The sequence below is a fragment of the Tamandua tetradactyla genome, chromosome 19 (genome assembly GCF_023851605.1).
Source record: "Tamandua tetradactyla isolate mTamTet1 chromosome 19, mTamTet1.pri, whole genome shotgun sequence".
Taxonomy (NCBI): Eukaryota; Metazoa; Chordata; class Mammalia; order Pilosa; family Myrmecophagidae; genus Tamandua; species Tamandua tetradactyla.
In genome coordinates this window covers 2,047,225-2,066,200 of record NC_135345.1, presented here as the reverse complement: position 1 = coordinate 2,066,200, position 18,976 = coordinate 2,047,225, and the positions used below count along the sequence as shown (strand labels likewise).

The 18,976-nt window shown below is 37.7% G+C and overlaps 2 protein-coding genes across 4 annotated transcripts in view; both read left to right on the top strand.

Moving 5' to 3' along the window:
- POLN (DNA polymerase nu) overlaps positions 1-18,976 on the top strand; it is a 300,052-nt gene that overhangs the window by 6,129 nt on the left and 274,947 nt on the right. The gene's annotated exons all lie outside the window — the stretch shown is intronic.
- The window catches only part of HAUS3 (HAUS augmin like complex subunit 3), a 37,469-nt gene that overhangs the window by 6,125 nt on the left and 12,368 nt on the right, over positions 1-18,976 (top strand). The window lies entirely within an intron of this gene.

Sequence of the window (18,976 nt, the reverse complement as noted above, 5' to 3'; positions counted from 1 at the left end):
TTTCTATGCCCATTTCTCAGGTTCTTTTTTAAAAAAATTTACTTGAAGGAGTTGTTTATTTCAAATACTAATCCTTTGTCGATTATATGTGTTGTATATATTTACTGCTTATCTGTGCTTATTTTTCTTCTTTTTTACTGCTTTATTTATGTATTTTTTATTAGAGCAGTTGTGGGTTTATAGAAAAATTGTTCAGAAAGCAAAGTTTCTGTATACCTGCACCTACTCTCCCCAGAGATTTCCCTGTTATTAGTATTTTGCCTTACTGTGGTACCTTTGTTACGGTTGATGAACCAGTATTATTCTAGTTGTATTAACTATAGCCCATAGTTTACATTAGGGTTCACTCTTTGTGTTGTGCAGTTTCATGGTTCTTTTTTGTGGTGGTAACATATATACAACATAAAATTTCTCATTTTAACCACTTTGAAGTATACAATCCAGTGGTGTTAATTACATTCACCATTTTGTGCTACCATCACCACCATTCTCTAACAAATGTTCCCATTACCCTAACAGAATACTGTACCAGTTAAGCATTAATTCCCCTCCCCCACCCAGTACTGATAACCAGTATTCTAGTTTCTGACTCTGAATTTGCACATTCTAATTATATCATGTCATGGAGAGCATACAATATTTGTCCTATTGTGTCTGGATTGTATCACTCAGCATGGTGTCTTCAAAGTTCATTGATGTTGTAGTATGTATTGGAACTTCCTTTTTAAAACTGAATAATATTCCGCTGTGTATATATATATACTACATTTTACTTATTTGTTCTGTTGATTGACAGTTGGGTTGATTCCATCGACTGAATAATGCCACTAAGAACATTGGTGTGCAAATATCTATTAGAATCCTTGCTTTCAGTTCTTTTGAGTATATACCTACAAGTGGGATTGCTAGGTCATGTGGTAATTTTATACTTAACTTTCTGAGGAACTGCCAAATGTCTTTTTGCAGGAGCTGCACTGTTTTACATTCTCACCAACAAGGCTTCCTATCTCTCTACATCTTTGCTAACACTTATTTTCCATTTTTTTTAATAGTAGCTAATCTGAGTGGCTGTGAAATTATATCTTGTGGCTTTCATTTATTTAGGACTTTAATTTCTTTCAACAATGTTTTGTAGTTTTCCATGTAGAAGTCTTTTATGTCCTTGGTTAAATTTATTTCTAGACATTCGATTCTTTTAATTACTATTGTAGGTGGAATATTTTTCTTGATTTCCTTTTCAGAGTGTTTGTTAGTGTATATAAAACACCACTGATTTTTGGGTTGTTAACTTGTATCCTTCCACCTTCCTAAATTTGTTTATTTGCTGTCATAACTTTGTTGAAGGTTTTTCTAGATTATCTGTATTTAAGGTCATGTCATCTGTCAACTGGAAAGTTTTACTTATACCTTTCCCATATGTATGCCTTTTATTTCTCTTGCCTGATTGCGCTGGCTAAACATTCCAGTATGGTATTTAATAACAGTGGTGACATTGGGCGTCCTTTTCATAGTTTTGATCTTAGGGAGAAAGAATTCAGTTTTCTATCATTGAGATGATGTGGGCATTTCATATGTTTATCATGTTGAGGAAGTTCCCTTCTAAACCCAGTTTTCTGAAGGGGTGTTGGATTTTTGACAGATGTCAGTGGAGATCATGTGTTTTTTTCTTTTAATTCTGCTAAGGGGGCTGGTGTATTACACTAATTGATTTTCACATGTTGAACCACCCTTGCATTTCTGGGATAATTCCCACTTGATCAGGATGTTTAATTGTTTTAAGGTGCTGTTTGGATTTGGTGTGCTACTATTTTCTTGAGGATTTTTGCATTTTATTTTTGAGTGAAGAATTTTCTTTTCTTTTAATATTATGATCTGGCTTTGATATTAGGGTAATGGTGGTCTACGTAGAATGATTTAGGAAGTGTCTCTTTTTTCTAGTTTGCTAGCTGCTGGAATGCAACACACCAGAGACGGATTGACTTTTAATAAAAGGGTATTTATTTTGTTAGTTCTTTGGAAGAAAGGCAGCTAACTTTCACCTGAGGGTCTTTCTTACGTGGGAAGGCTCAGGATAATCTCTGCTGGCCTTCTCTTCAGACCTCTGGGTTCGAATTACTTTCCCTGGGGTGATTTCTTTCTGCATCTCCAAAGGCCTGGGTTGAGCTGGGAGTGCTGAGGTGAGGTATGCTGAGCTGCTTGGGCTGTGCTATGTTGTGCTCTCTCATTTAAGCACCAGCCAGTTAAGTCAGACTTCATTCATTGCAGCAGGCACGCCTCCTAGCCGACTGCAGATGAGCAACAGATGAGGGGTTCACGTACCATTGGCTCATGTCCGCAGCAACAAAACTAGGTACTGTCACCTGGCCAAGTTGAACAACTGAACCTAACTACCACACCTTTCCTCTTCAGTTTTTTTAGAAGAGCTTGAATAGGATGTTAATTCTTCGTTGAACGTTTGATAAAATTCATCAGTTGAAGCCATTAGGTCCTGGCTTTTTGTTTTTTAATTTTTTTTTCTTGTTAATTAAAAAAAATTAACTAACACAACATTTAGAAATCATTCCATTCTACATATGCAATCAGTAATTCTTAATATCATCACATAGATGTATGATCATCATTTCTTAGTACATATGCATCGATTTAGAAAAAGAAATAGCAAGACAACAGAAAAAGAAATAAAATGATAATATAGAGAAAAAATAAAAATAAAAATAAAAAATACAAAAATATATAAGAAAAAAAACTATAGCTCAGATGCAGCTTCATTCAGTGTTTTAACATAATTACATTACAATTAGGTAGTATTGTGCTGTCCATTTTTTTTTTTTTAGAAATCATACCATTCTACATATGCAATCAGTAATTCTTAACATCATCACATAGATGCATGATCATCGTTTCTTAGTACATTTGCATCAGTTTAGAAGAACTAGCAATATAACCGAAAAAGATATAGAATGTTAATATAGAGAAAAAAATAAAAGTAATAATAGTAAGAACAAAACAAAACAAAACAAAACAAAAACCTATAGCTCGGATGCAGCTTCATTCAGTGTTTTAACATGATTACTTTACAATTAGGTATTATTGTGCTGTCCATTTTTGAGTTTTTGTATCCAGTCCTATTGCACAGTCTGTATCCCATCAGCTCCAATTACCCGTTATCTTACCCTGTTTCTAACTCCTGCTGAACTCTGTTCCCAATGACATATTCCAAGTTTATTCTCGAGTGTCGATTCACATCATTGGGACCATACAGTATTTGTCTTTTAGTTTTTGGCTAGACTCACTCAGCATAATGTTCTCTAGGTCCATCCATGTTATTACATGCTTCATAAGTTTATCCTGCCTTAAAGCTGCATAATATTCCATCGTATGTATATACCACAGTTTGTTTAGCCACTCGTCTGTTGATGGACATTTTGACTGTTTCCATCTCTTTGCAATTGTAAATAACGCTGCTATAAACATTGGTGTGCAAATGTCCATTTGAGTTTTTGGCCTTAATTCCTTTGAGTAGATTCCCAGCAATGGTATTGCTGGGTCGTATGGCAATTCTATATTCAGCTTTTTGAGGAACCACCAAACTGCCTTCCACAGTGGTTGTACCATTTGACATTCCCACCAACAGTGGATAAGTGTGCCTCTTTCACCGCATCCTCTCCAGCACTTGTCATTTTCTGTTTTGTTGATAATGACCATTCTGGTGGGTGTGAGATGATATCTCATTGTGGTTTTGATTTGCATTTCTCTAATGGCCAGGGTCATTGAGCATCTCTTCATGTGCCTTTTGGCCATTTGTATTTCCTCCTCTGAGAGGTGTCTATTCAAGTCTTTTTCCCATTTTGTAATCGGGTTGGCTGTCTTTTTGTTGCTGAGTTGAACAATCTCTTTATAAATTCTGGATACTAGACCTTTATCTGATATGTCGTTTCCAAATATTGTCTCCCATTGTGTAGGCTGTCTTTCTACTTTCTTAATGAAGTTCTTTGATGCACAAAAGTGTTTAATTTTGAGGAGTTCCCATTTATTTATTTCCTTCTTCGGTGCTCTTGCTTTAGGTTTAAGGTCCATAAAACTGCCTCCAATTGTAAGATTCATAAGATATCTCCCTACATTTTCCTCTAACTGTTTTATGGTCTTAGACCTAATCTTTAGATCTTTGATCCATTTTGAGTTAACTTTTCTATAGGGTGTGAGAGATGGGTCTTCTTTCATTCTTTTGCATATGGATATCCAGTTCTCTAGGCCCCATTTATTGAAGAGACTGTTCTGTCCCAGGTGAGTTGGCTTGACTGCCTTATCAAAGATCAAATGTCCATAGATGAGAGGGTCTATATCTGAGCACTCTATTCGATTCCATTGGTCGATATATCTATCTTTATGCCAATACCATGCTGTTTTGACCACTGTGGCTTCATAATATGCCTTAAAGTCAGGCAGTGCAAGACCTCCAGCTTCGTTTTTTTTCCTCAAGATGTTTTTAGCAATTCGGGGCACCCTGCCCTTCCAGATAAATTTGCTTATTGGTTTTTCTATTTCTGAAAAATAAGTTGTTGGGATTTTGATTGGTATTGCATTGAATCTGTAAATCAATTTAGGTAGGATTGACATCTTAACTATATTTAGTCTTCCAATCCATGAACACGGTATGCCCTTCCATCTATTTAGGTCTTCTGTGATTTCCTTTAGCAGTTTTTTGTAGTTTTCTTTATATAGGTTTTTTGTCTCTTTAGTTAAATTTATTCCTAGGTATTTTATTCTTTTAGTTGCGATTCTAAATGGGATTCGTTTCTTGATTTCCCCCTCCGCTTGTTCATTGCTACTGTATAGAAATGCTACAGATTTTTGAATGTTGATCTTGTAACCTGCTACTTTGCTGTACTCATTTATTAGCTCTAGTAGTTTTGTTGTGGATTTTTCCGGGTTTTCGACGTATAGTATCATATCGTCTGCAAACAGTGATAGTTTTACTTCTTCCTTTCCTATTTTGATGCCTTGTATTTCTTTTTCTTGTCTAATTGCTCTAGCTAGAACCTCCAACACAATGTTGAATAATAGTGTTGATAGTGGACATCCTTGTCTTGTTCCTGATCTTAGGGGGAAAGTTTTCAATTTTTCTCCATTGAGGATGATATTAGCTGTGGGTTTTTCATATATTCCCTCTATAATTTTAAGGAAGTTCCCTTGTATTCCTATCCTTTGAAGTGTTTTCAACAGGAAAGGATGTTGAATCTTGTCAAATGCCTTCTCTGCATCAATTGAGATGATCATGTGATTTTTCTGCTTTGATTTGTTGATATGGTGTATTACATTAATTGATTTTCTTATGTTGAACCATCCTTGCACACCTGGGATGAATCCTACTTGGTCATGATGTATAATTCTTTTAATGTGTTGTTGGATACGATTTGCTATAATTTTATTGAGGATTTTTGCATCTATATTCATTAGAGAGATTGGCCTGTAGTTTTCTTTTTTTGTAATATCTTTGCCTGGTTTTGGTATGAGGGTGATGTTGGCTTCATAGAATGAATTAGGTACTTTTCCCTCCGCTTCGATTTTTTTGAAGAGTTTGAGGAGAGTTGATACTAATTCTTTCTGGAATGTTTGATAGAATTCACATGTGAAGCCGTCTGGTCCTGGACTTTTCTTTTTAGGAAGCTTTTGAATGACTGATTCAATTTCTTTACTTGTGATTGGTTTGTTGAGGTCATCTATGTCTTCTTGAGTCAAAGTTGGTTGTTCATATCTTTCCAGGAACCCGTCCATTTCCTCTAAATTGCTGTATTTATTAGCGTAAAGTTGTTCATAGTATCCTGTTATTACCTCCTTTATTTCTGTGAGGTCAGTAGTTATGTCTCCTCTTCCATTTCTGATCTTATTTATTTGCATCCTCTCTCTTCTTCTTTTTGTCAATCTTGCTAAGGGCCCATCAATCTTATTGATTTTCTCATAGAACCAACTTCTGGCCTTATTGATTTTCTCTATTGTTTTCATGTTTTCAATTTCATTTATTTCTGCTCTAATCTTTGTTATTTCTTTCCTTTTGCTTGCTTTGGGGTTAGTTTGCTGTTCTTTCTCCAGTTCTTCCAAGTGGACAGTTAATTCCTGCATTTTTGCCTTTTCTTCTTTTCTGATAAAGGCATTTAGGGCAATAAATTTCCCACTTAGCACTGCCTTTGCTGTGTCCCATAAGTTTTGATATGTTGTGTTTTCATTTTCATTCGCCTCGAGGTATTTGCTAATTTCTCTAGCAATTTCTTCTTTGACCCACTCGTTGTTTAGGAGTGTGTTGTTGAGCCTCCAGATTTTTGTGAATTTTCTGACACTCCGCCTATTATTGATTTCCAACTTCATTCCTTTATGATCCGAGAAAGTGTTGTGTATGATTTCAATCTTTTTAAATTTGTAGAGACTTGCTTTGTGACCCAGCATATGGTCTATCTTTGAGAATGATCCATGAGCACTTGAGAAAAAGGTGTATCCTGCTGTTGTGGGATTTAATGTCCTATAAATGTCTGTTAAGTCTAGCTCATTTATTGTAATATTCAGATTCTCTATTTCTTTATTGATCCTCTGTCTAGATGTTCTGTCCATTGATGAGAGTGGTGAATTGAAGTCTCCAACTATTATGGTATATGAGTCTATTTCCCTTTTCAGTGTTTGCAGTGTATTCCTCACGTATTTTGGGGCATTCTGGTTCGGTGCGTAAATATTTATGATTGTTATGTCTTCTTGTTTAATTGTTCCTTTTATTAGTATATAGTGTCCTTCTTTGTCTCTTTTAACTGTTTTACATTTGAAGTCTAATTTGTTGGATATTAGTATAGCCACTCCTGCTCTTTTCTGGTTGTTATTTGCATGAAATATCTTTTCCCAACCTTTCACTTTTAACCTATATTTATCTTTGGGTCTAAGATGTGTTTCCTGTAGACAGCATATAGAAGGATCCTGTTTTTTAATCCATTCTGCCAATCTATGTCTTTTGATTGGGAAATCAGTCCATTGACATTTAGTGTTATTACTGTTTGGATAATATTTTCCTCTGCCATTTTTCCTTTTGTATTATATGTATCATATCTGACTTTCCTTCTTTCTACACTCTTCTCCATACCTCTCTCTTCTGTCTTTTTGTATCTGACTCTAGTGCTCCCTTTAGTATTTCTTGCAGAGCTGGTCTCTTGGTCACAAATTCTCTCAGTGACTTTTTGTCTGAGAATGTTTTAATTTCTCCCTCATTTTTGAGGGATAATTTTGCTGGATATAGGAGTCTTGGTTGGCAGTTTTTCTCTTTTAGTAATTTAAATATATCATCCCACTGTCTTCTAGCTTCCATGGTTTCTGCTGAGAAATCTACACATAGTCTTATTGGGTTTCCCTTGTATGTGATGGATTGTTTTTCTCTTGCTGCTCTCAAGATCCTCTCTTTCTCTTTGACCTCTGACATTCTAACTAGTAAGTGTCTTGGAGAACGCCTATTTGGGTCTAATCTCTTTGGGGTGCGCTGCACTTCTTGGATCTGTAATTTTAGGTCTTTCATAAGAGTTGGGAAATTTTCAGTGAAAATTTCTTCCATTAGTTTTTCTCCTCCTTTTCCCTTATCTTCTCCTTCTGGGACACCCACAACATGTATATTTGTGCGCTTCATATTGTCCTTGAGTTCCCTGATACCCTGTTCAAATTTTTCCATTTTTTTCCTGATAGTTTCTGTTTGTTTTTGGAATTCAGATGTTCCATCCTCCAAATCACTAATTCTATCTTCTGTCTCTTTGAATCTATCATTGTAGGTATCCATTGTTTTTTCCATCTTTTCTACTTTATCCTTCACTTCCATAAGTTCTGTGATTTGTTTTTTCAGTTTTTCTATTTCTTCTTTATGTTCAGCCCATGTCTTCTTCATGTCCTCCCTCAATTTATCGATTTCATTTTTGAAGAGGTTTTCCATTTCTGTTCGTATATTCAGCATTAGTTGTCTCAGCTCTTGTATCTCATTTGAACTATTGGTTTGTTCCTTTGACTGAACCATATTCTCAATCTTCTGAGCGTGGACAGTTATCTTCTGCTGCTGATCTTCTGCTGCTGGCGTCTGGGAATTTTAGTCAGATTTCCCTGGGTGTCGGACCCAACAAGGTTGTAAGATTTTTCTGTGAAATCTCTGGCTTCTGTTTTTCTTATCCTGCCCAGTAGGTGGCGCTTGTCGCACACGTTTGTCTGCGGGTCCCACCAGTAAAAGGTGCTGTGGGTCCTTTAACTTTGGAAAACTCTCGCCATCTGGGAGGTTCGCTAGCCGAAGCGGCTTGGAAGAGTGCCAGCCAGCCCGGGATCCGAACGCGGGAAGGGTCCCTGGCCGCCGCAGCCCAGAAATGCGCCCGTCCGAATTTCCTAGTCGGCCCGGGGCGCCAAGCTTGGCGGGAGGGCGCCAACCGCAGCGGCCCACCCGGGAGAGTGCATGTTCCCGGGGAGTCACGGGTTTGGAAGGGCCCACCCCCCCCGTCACCGTTCTCCGCGGCCTGGGGATTTCCGATCCAATTCTCTCAGTTGGTCCGGGGGCCCGCGCGTCATGTGGGCGCCGACCGCCTGTCCAATTCTCCCAGCCGGCCCGGGAAGGGGGAAGGGAGTGTCTCCGGCCACTTGCCGCCCCGCCCTGTGAAGCCCGCGCCCCTCGGCGATCTCACCAGAGCGGGTTCTTTCAGCCAGCCAGCCGTTCCAGGATATGGTACGCTGTGTTTTTTATCTCTGTCGTGTCTTTGGGAGCTGTTCTGTATCGTTTCTACTCCCCTAGTAGCTGTCCTGGAGGAGAAACTAAGATCCGCGTGTCTTACTATGCCGCCGTCTTCTCCGGAAGACCTTTTAATTTTTTTTTTAAATACCAAAAACACCAAACAAACGCAAACATCCTTATTTTGATCATTACGTTCTACATATATAATCAGTAATTCATATCATCACATAATTGCATGTTCATCATCATGATCGTTTCTTGGACCATTTGCATCTATTCAGAAAAAGAAATAAAACGAAAACAGAAAAAAATTCATACATACCATACCCCTTAACCCTCCCTTTCATTGTTCACTAGCATTTCAAACTAAATTTATTTTAACATTTGTTCCCCTTATTATTTATTTTTATTGCATATGTTCTACTCATCTGTTGACAAGGTAGATTAAAGGAGCATCAGACACAAGGTTTTCACAATCACACAGTCACATTGTGGAAGCTCTATCATTATTCAATCATCATCAAGAAACATGGCTACTGGAACACAGCTCTACATTTTCAGGCAGTTCCCTCCAGCCTCTCCACTACATCCTGAATATCGAGGTGATATCTACTTAATGCGTAACAATAACCTCCAGGTTAACCTCTCGACTCTGGAATCTCTCAGCCGTTGGCACTTTGTCTCATTTCACTCTTCCCCCTTTTGATCAAGAAGGTTTTCTCAATCCCTTGATGCTGAGTCTCAGCTCATTCTAGGATTTCTGTCGTGCATTGCCAGGAAGGTCCACACCCTTGGGAGTCATGTCCCACATAGACAGGGGGAGGGTGGTGAGTTTGCTTGTTGTGTTGGCTGGAGAGAGAGGTCATATCTGAGCAACAAAAGAGGTTCTCTTGGGGGTGACTCTTAGGCCTAATTTTAAGTAGGCTTGACCTATTCTTTGTGGGGTTAGGTTTCATATGAACAAACCCCAAGACTGGGGGCTCAGCCCGTGGCTTTGGTTGTCCACACTGCTTGTGAGAATATCAAGAATTCGACTTGGGACTTCCGGAGAAGATGGCAGTTTAGTAAGATGCGCAGATCTTAGTTTCTTCCCCAGGACAGCTACTAGGGGAGTAGAAACGATACAGAAAGCGCCCAAAGCCACAACAGAGATAAAAAAGACAGCATACCCCATCCTGGAACGGCTGGCTGGCTGAGAGAAGCAGCTCGGGTGAGATCGCCGAGGCGCGCGGGCCTCACCGGGTGGGGCGGCAAGCGGCCGGAGTCACTCCCTTCCCCCTTCCCGGGCTGGCTGGGAGAATTGGAGAGGTGGTCCCCTGAAACCGCGGCGGCTGGCGCCCACACCACGCACGGCCCCCCGGACCAACTGAGAGAATTGAATCGGAAATCCCCAGGCCGCGGAGAACGGAGACGGGTGGGGGAGGCCCCTTCCAAACCCGTGACTCCCCAGGAACGTGCACTCTCCCGGGCGGGCCGCTGCTGCTGGCGCCCTCCCTCCACGCTTGTCGTCCCGGGCCGACTAGGAAATTCAGACGGGCTCTTTCCGGGGCTGCGGCGGCCAGCAACCCTCCCTGCGTTCGGACCCCAGGCCGGCTCAAGCCGCTTCGGCTAGCGAACCTCCCGGACGGCGAGAGTTTTCCAAAGTTAAAGGTCCCACAGCACCTTTTACTGGTGGGACCCGCAGAGAAACGTGTGCCACGAGCGCCACCTACTGGGCAGGATAAGAAAAACAGAACCCAGAGATTTCACAGAAAAATCTTCCAAACTTTTGGATCCAATACCCAGGGAAATCTGTCTAAATGCACAGACGCCAAGAGAAGAAAACGGATCACGCTCAAATAATTGAAAATATGGCCCAGTCAAAGGAACAAACCAATAGTTCAAATGAGATACAAGAGCTGAGACAACTAATGCTGTATATACGTACAGAAATGGAAAACCTCTTCAAAAACGAAATCGATAAATTGAGGGAGGACATGAAGAAGACATGGGCTGAACATGAAGAAATAGAAAAACTGAAAAAACAAATCACAGAACTTATGGAAGTGAAGGACAAAGTAGAAAAGATAGAAAAAACAATGGATACCTACAATGATAGATTCAAAGAGACAGAAGATAAAATTAGTGATTTGGAGGATGGAACATCTGAATTCCAAAAACAAACAGAAACTATCGGGAAAAGAATGGAAAAATTTGAACAGGGTATCAGGGAACTCAAGGACAATATGAACCACACAAATATACGTGTTGTGGGTGTCCCAGAAGGAGAAGAGAAGGGAAAAGGAGGAGAAAAACTAATGGAAGAAATTTTCACTGAAAATTTCCCAACTCTTATGAAAGACCTAAAATTACAGATCCAAGAAGTGCAGCGCACCCCAAAGAGATTAGACCCAAATAGGCGTTCTCCAAGACACTTACTAGTTAGAATGTCAGAGGTCAAAGAGAAAGAGAGGATCTTGAAAGCAGCAAGAGAAAAACAATCCATCACAACAAGGGAAACCCAATAAGACTATGTGTAGATTTCTCAGCAGAAACCATGGAAGCTAGAAGACAGTGGGATGATATATTTAAATTACTAAAAGAGAAAAACTGCCAACCAAGACTCCTATATCCAGCAAAATTGTCCTTCAAAAATGAGGGAGAAATTAAAACATTCTCAGACAAAAAGTCACTGAGAGAATTTGTGACCAAGAGACCAGCTCTGCAAGAAATACTAAAGGGAGCAGTAGAGTCAGAACCGAAAAGACAGAAGAGAGAGGTATGGAGAAGAGTGTAGAAAGAAGGAAAGTCAGATATGATATATATAATACAAAAGGAAAAATGGCAGAGGAAAATATTATCCAAACAGTAATAACACTAAATGCTAATGGACTGAATTCCCCAATCAAAAGACATAGACTGGCAGAATGGATTAAAAAACAGGATCCTTCTATATGCTGTCTACAGGAAACACATCTTAGACCCAAAGATAAATATAAGTTGAAAGTGAAAGGTTGGGAAAAGATATTTCATGCAAATAACAACCAGAAAAGAGCAGGAGTGGCTATACTAATATCCAACAAGTTAGACTTCAAATGTAAAACAGTTAAAAGAGACAAAGAAGGACACTATATACTAATAAAAGAAACAATTAAACAAGAGGACATAATAATCATAAATATTTACGCACCGAACCAGAATGCCCCAAAATACGTGACGAATACACTGCAAACACTTAAAAGGGTAATAGACACAAATACCATAATAGTTGGAGACTTCAATTCACCACTCTCATCAATGGACAGAACATCTAGACAGAGGATCAATAAAGAAATAGAGAATCTGAATATTACTATAAATGAACTAGACCTAACAGACATTTATAGGACATTAAATCCCACAACAGCAGGACACACCTTTTTCTCAAGTGCTCATGGATCATTCTCAAAGATAGACCATATGCTGGGTCACAAAGCAAGTCTCTACAAATTTAAAAAGATTGAAATCATACACAACACTTTCTCGGATCATAAAGGAATGAAGTTGGAAATCAATAATAGGCGGAATGCCAGAAAATTCACAAAAATCTGGAGGCTCAACAACACACTCTTAAACAACGAGTGGGTCAAAGAAGAAATTGCTAGAGAAATTAGTAAATACCTCGAGGCAAATGAAAATGAAAACACAACATATCAAAACTCATGGGATGCAGCAAAGGCAGTGCTAAGAGGGAAATTTATTGCCCTAAATGCCTATATCAGAAAAGAAGAAGAGGCAAAAATGCAGGAATTAACTGTCCACTTGGAAGAACTGGAGAAAGAACAGCAAACTAATCCCAAAGCAAGCAAAAGGAAAGAAATAACAAAGATCAGAGCAGAAATAAATGAAATTGAAAATGTGAAAACAGTAGAGAAAATCAATAAGACCAGAAGTTGGTTCTATGAGAAAATCAGTAAGATTGATGGGCCCTTATCAAGATTGACAAAAAGAAGAAGAGAGAGGATGCAAATAAATAAGATCAGAAATGGAAGAGGAGACATAACTACTGACCTCACAGAAATAAAGGAGGTAATAACAGGATACTATGAACAACTTTACGCTAATAAATACAGCAATTTAGAGGAAATGGACGGGTTCCTGGAAAGATATGAACAACCAACTTTGACTCAAGAAGACATAGATGACCTCAACAAACCAATCACAAGTAAAGAAATTGAATCAGTCATTCAAAAGCTTCCTAAAAAGAAAAGTCCAGGACCAGATGGCTTCACATGTGAATTCTACCAAACGTTCCAGAAAGAATTAGTACGAATTCTCCTCAAACTCTTCAAAAAAATCGAAGTGGAGGGAAAACTGCCTAATTCATTCTATGAAGCCAACATCACCCTCATACTAAAACCAGGCAAAGATATTACAAAAAAAGAGAACTACAGACCAATCTCTCTAATGAATATAGATGCAAAAATCCTCAATAAAATTATAGCAAATCGTATCCAACAACACATTAAAAGAATTATACATCATGACCAAGTAGGATTCATCCCAGGTGTGCAAGGATGGTTCAACATAAGAAAATCAATTAATGTAATACACCATATCAACAAATCAAAGCAGAAAAATCACATGATCATCTCAATTGATGCAGAGAAGGCATTTGACAAGATTCAACATCCTTTCCTGTTGAAAACACTTCAAAGGATAGGAATACAAGGGAACTTCCTTAAAATGATAGAGGGAATATATGAAAAACCCACAGCTAATATCATCCTCAATGGGGAAAAATGGAAAACTTTCCCCCTAAGATCAGGAACAAGACAAGGATGTCCACTATCACCACTATTATTCAACATTGTGTTGGAGGTTCTAGCCAGAGCAATTAGACAAGAAAAAGAAATACAAGGCATCAAAATTGGAAAGGAAGAAGTAAAACTATCAGTGTTTGCAGACGATATGATACTATATGTCGAAAACCCAGAAAAATCCACAACAAAACTACTAGAGCTAATAAATGAGTACAGCAAAGTAGCAGGTTACAAGATCAACATTCAAAAATCTGTAGCCTTTCTATACACTAGTAATGAACAAGCTGAGGGGAAATCAAGAAACGAATCCCATTTACAATTGCAACTAAAAGAATAAAATACCTAGGAATAAATTTAACTAAAGAGGCAAAAAACCTATATAAAGAAAACTACAAAAAACTGCTAAAAGAAATCACAGAAGACCTAAATAGATGGAAGGGCATACCGTGTTCATGGATTGGAAGACTAAATATAGTTAAGATGTCAATCCTACCTAAATTGATTTACAGATTCAATGCAATACCAATCAAAATCCCAACAACTTATTTTTCAGAAATAGAAAAACCAATAAGCAAATTTATCTGGAAGGGCAGGGTGCCCCGAATTGCTAAAAACATCTTGAGGGAAAAAAACGAAGCTGGAGGTCTCGCGCTGCCGGACTTTAAGGCATATTATGAAGCCACAGTGGTCAAAACAGCATGGTATTGGCCTAAAGATAGATATATCAACCAATGGAATCGAATAGAGTGCTCAGATATAGACCCTCTCATCTATGGACATTTGATCTTTGATAAGGCAGTCAAGCCAACTCACCTGGGACAGAACAGTCTCTTCATTAAATGGGGCCTAGAGAAATGGATATCCATATCCAAAAGAATGAAAGAAGACCCATCTCTCACACCCTATAGAAAAGTTAACTCAAAATGGATCAAAGATCTAAACATTAGGTCTAAGACCCATAAAACAGATAGAGGCAAATGTTGGGAGATATCTTATGGATCTTACTACTGGTGGTGGTTTTATGGACCTTAAACCTAAAGCAAGAACACTGAAGAAGGAAATAAATAAATGGGAGCTCCTCAAAATTAAACACTTTTGTGCATCAAAGAACTTCATCAAGAAAGTAGAAAGACAGCCTATACAATGGGAGACAATATTTGGAAATGATATATCAGATAAAGGTCTAGTATCCAGAATTTATAAAGAGATTGTTCATCTCAACAACAAAAAGACAGCCAACCCAGTTACAAAATGGGAAAAAGACTTGAACAGACACCTATCAGAAGAGGAAATACAAATGGCCAAAAGGCACATGAAGAGATGCTCAATGTCCCTGGCCATTAGAGAAATGCAAATCAAAACCACAATGAGATATCATCTCACACCCACCAGAATGGCCATTATCAACAAAACAGAAAATGACAAGTGCTGGAGAGGATGCGGAGAAAGAGGCACACTTATCCACTGTTGGTGGGAATGTCAAATGGTGCAACCACTGTGGAAGGCAGTTTGGCGGTTCCTCAAAAAGCTGAATGTAGAATTGCCATACGACCCAGCAATACCATTGCTGGGAATATACTCAAAGGACTTAAGGGCAAAGACACAAACGGACATTTGCACACCAATGTTTATAGCAGCGTTATTTACAATTGCAAAGAGATGGAAACAGCCGAAATCTCTATCAACAGAAGAGTGGCTAAACAAACTGTGGTATATACATACGATGGAATATTATGCAGCTTTAAGACAGGATAAACTTATGAAGCATGTAATAACATGGATGGACCTAGAGAACATTATGCTGAGTGAGTCTAGCCAAAAACTAAAGGACAAATACTGTATGGTCCCACTGATGTGAACAGACATCCGAGAATAAATTTGGAATATATCCTTGATATCAGAGTCCAGCAGGAGGTAGAAACAGGGTAAGATAAGGGCCAATTGGAGTTGAAGGGATACAGACGGTGTAACAGGACTAAATACAAAAACTCAAAAATGGACAGCACAATAATACCTAATTGTAAAGTAATCAGGTTAAAACACTGAATGAAGCTGCATCTGAGCTATAGGTTTTTGTTTTGTTTTGTTTTGATTTTACTATTATTACATTTATTTTTTTTCTCTATATTAACCTTCTATATCTTTTTCGGTTATGTTGCTAGTTCTTCTAAACCAATGCAAATGTACTAAGAAATGATGATCATGCATCTATGTGATGATGTTAAGAATTACTGATTGCATATGTAGAATGGTATGATCTCTAAATGTTGGGTTAATTTCTTTTTTTCCATTAAGTAAAAAAAAAAAAAAGAGGACGGGTAATTGGAGCTGAAGGGATACAGACTGTACAACGGGACTGGATATAAAAACTCAGAAATGGACAGCACAATACTACCCAATTGTAATGCAATTATGTTAAAACACTGAATGAAGCTGCATGTGAGGTATAGGTTTTTTGTTTTTTTTCTTTCTAGTATTGTTTTAATTCTTATTCTGTTGTGTTTTTCTTTCTTTTTCTAAATCGATGCAAATGTACTAAGAAATGATGAATATGCAACCATGTGATGTTATTAAGAATTACTGATTGTACATGTAGAATGGAATGATTTCTAATTGTTTTGTTAATTCTGTTTTTAATTAATAAAAAAATATATAAAAAAAGAAGAAAGAAAAAAAAAAGAATTCGACTTGGGGAAGTTGAATTTTCCCCCTTTCTCACCATTTCCCTAAGGGGACTTTGCAAATACTTTTTTATTCACTGTTCTACTCACTCTGGAATTTATCAGAGCATCACTCTGGACAAACCCACAAAATCTCATGTTCTACTCAAGGTTCCATGTACATATGGTATTCAATTAAGCTGTCTACATAAGTTATATTAGGAAATGCATTAGTCAAAATATAAATTTTGTGCCAGATAAACATTTTTTTGCTTTAAGGTCCTGACTTTTTAATGGACTTTTGATTACTGATTCAGTCTCTCTTTATTAGTTATTGGTGTGTTGAGATCTATTTCTCTGTTTCTTTCTTTCTTTCTTTTTTTTTTTTTAGTTTAAAATTAGTTTTATTGAAGTATAATTTTCATGCCCTAAAACATACCCATTTCACTAAGGTAAATCATAATTTAAGGGTAAGGAGTACATTGTATTTTTAGAACTTCACTTACCCAGTGAGACCAAAGGAAGAGAGTTTTATTTTGTCCTAAATTTTCTGTAGCACATAATCTAACTCAACCTGTCTGAATTGATCATTCAAACAACTCAGACACAAGGAGCCCAGATGGGAATGAGAGCTTGTAATTCTGTATAGCTTAATGTAATACCCAGATGCATCCCAGAGTATGTTGAGCAGATAATTTAAAAGCACTGGCAAAATTCCTTGAGGGATGGGAGAAAAAAAATGTGGAACTAATAAGCCTTACCACCAGGGAAACCCCTAATACTCTCAAACATTCGGGACTCCCAAGTCAATAGGCCAAGCCCTTGACCTTAAAGCTTGCTTTTTTGATGCTTATTTATGTAGTGAAGATGCTAAGGCTCCCTATAGTCAAGCCTGAGAGTTACTTCCAGAGGACCTCTTATTGCTCAGATACCTAGATAGCCCAAATACCCCTAAGAACTGGGAAAAAGATCAAAAGAGAAGGAAGTGTAATAATGAGAAGATAGGACTTAACAAATGAGTATATCACTGCTAAATCACTATATTGATATTTCTTTTACTTTTCAGTGTGTTTGAGCAGCCAGTAGGAAAAACCTAAAATCGTGGAACTGTAACTCATACCAAACTCTGAAATCTGTTTGTTACAGTGAACTTTGAAATTTATTGCTTTTCTGTATATATGTTATATTTCCCAATAAAAAATGTTTTTTTTTTAAAAAACATTCGATGTGAAAAGATGGGTTTTGGCAAATGAAATACCTAAGTAACTATCATCTTAGTCAAGATATAGAACTTTTCTGACAACCCAAAATGTTCCTGCTTACCCTTTGGTGGTCTAACCCACCTCCCTGTTCCCAGGTAACTAATGATCCAGCTTTCTTTCACTGCTGATGAGTTTTCCCTGTCATAGAATTTCATAGAAATGAAATCATACAGCTATACTCTTCAGATGTCTTACATATTTCTTGTTGCCTGATTTTTCTTTGACAATTTAAAATTGTGAAATATAACAAATACACAAAAAAAATGGTTTTCAAAGTACACTCCAACAAGCGGCTACAAAACAGATTTCATAGTTTGTCATAGGTTATCATTCCACAATTTCAGGTTTCTCCTTCTAGCTGCTTCAAAACCTTGGAGGCTGAAAGAAATATCAGTATAATGATACAGCAGTCATACTCATTTCTTAAAACCTATCTTTTCTGTTATAACTTCTTCTTCTTCTTTGATCCTTTTTCTGCTCTGTAAGGATCTCTTGCCTTTCTGACTTTTTCGTGTTGAAAAGGGTGTTGATAATATAGATTAGGAAAATGGTGTTATATGATATCCTTGAAGAGTTTGGTCCTTCTGGATTTCAAAGACTTATCTAGCCTAGGAACTACTACCTCTGGAGGTAATGGGTTTCAGGAGAGTAAACTTGGTGCTTTAAACTTTTATAGAAGCTCAGTTAGTCCCCTAGGTGTGTTTTTTTAGGGTTATTTTAGGGTTAATGGGTGTGATGTTGGTTGGGATTTGGCAAATGGCAATTAGCAGTATTTAGCTGGAGCATGCATATGTGTAGCCTCCAGAGTAGCCTCTCAGCTCTATTTGAACTCTCTTAAGCTACTGATAATCTTGTTTTTTTTCTAACCTTTCTTTTTCCCCTTTTGATCTGGAAGCCATTATTGATCCCACAGTGCCAGGGCCAGACTCATCCCTGGGAGTCATGACTTATGTTGTAAGGAAGACTTGCACCCCTGAATGTCATGCCCACATAGAGGGGAGGGTAATGATTTTCCTTGCAGGATTGGGTTTAGAGAGAGAGAGGCCACGTCTAAGAAACTAAGGAGGTTTCTTGGAAGCAACTCTTAAGCATAATTATAGGTGGTCTTAACTTCTTCACTGCAGAAATAAGTTTTGTAAGTGCAAGTCTCAAAATCAAGGGCTTGGCTTATTTTCTTGAAAGTCCCTAATGTTTGAGAGAGCACCTGGGGTTTCCCAGGTGGGAAAGTTTAATAATTATATATATTTTCTCCAGTCCCTTAAGGAACTCTACCAATAACTTTTTTTCTTTATTCTCTTTTCCTTTATTTTTTGTTTTTTTTTTTTTCTTTTTTACTCTACTACCAATGCTTTTGTCTTTTCCCCTCCAGTACCTCAGTACTTTTTAATTATGATTCCACATTTGTCTGGAAGGTATCTGGGTATCACATTAAGCTATACAGAATTACAACGCTTGTTCCCATTTTGGGCTCCATGTGTTTGGGTTGTTTGAGCTTTCTAGATCGTTTGATTTTAGATTCTGTGTTACAGAAAATTTAGGTTCTAG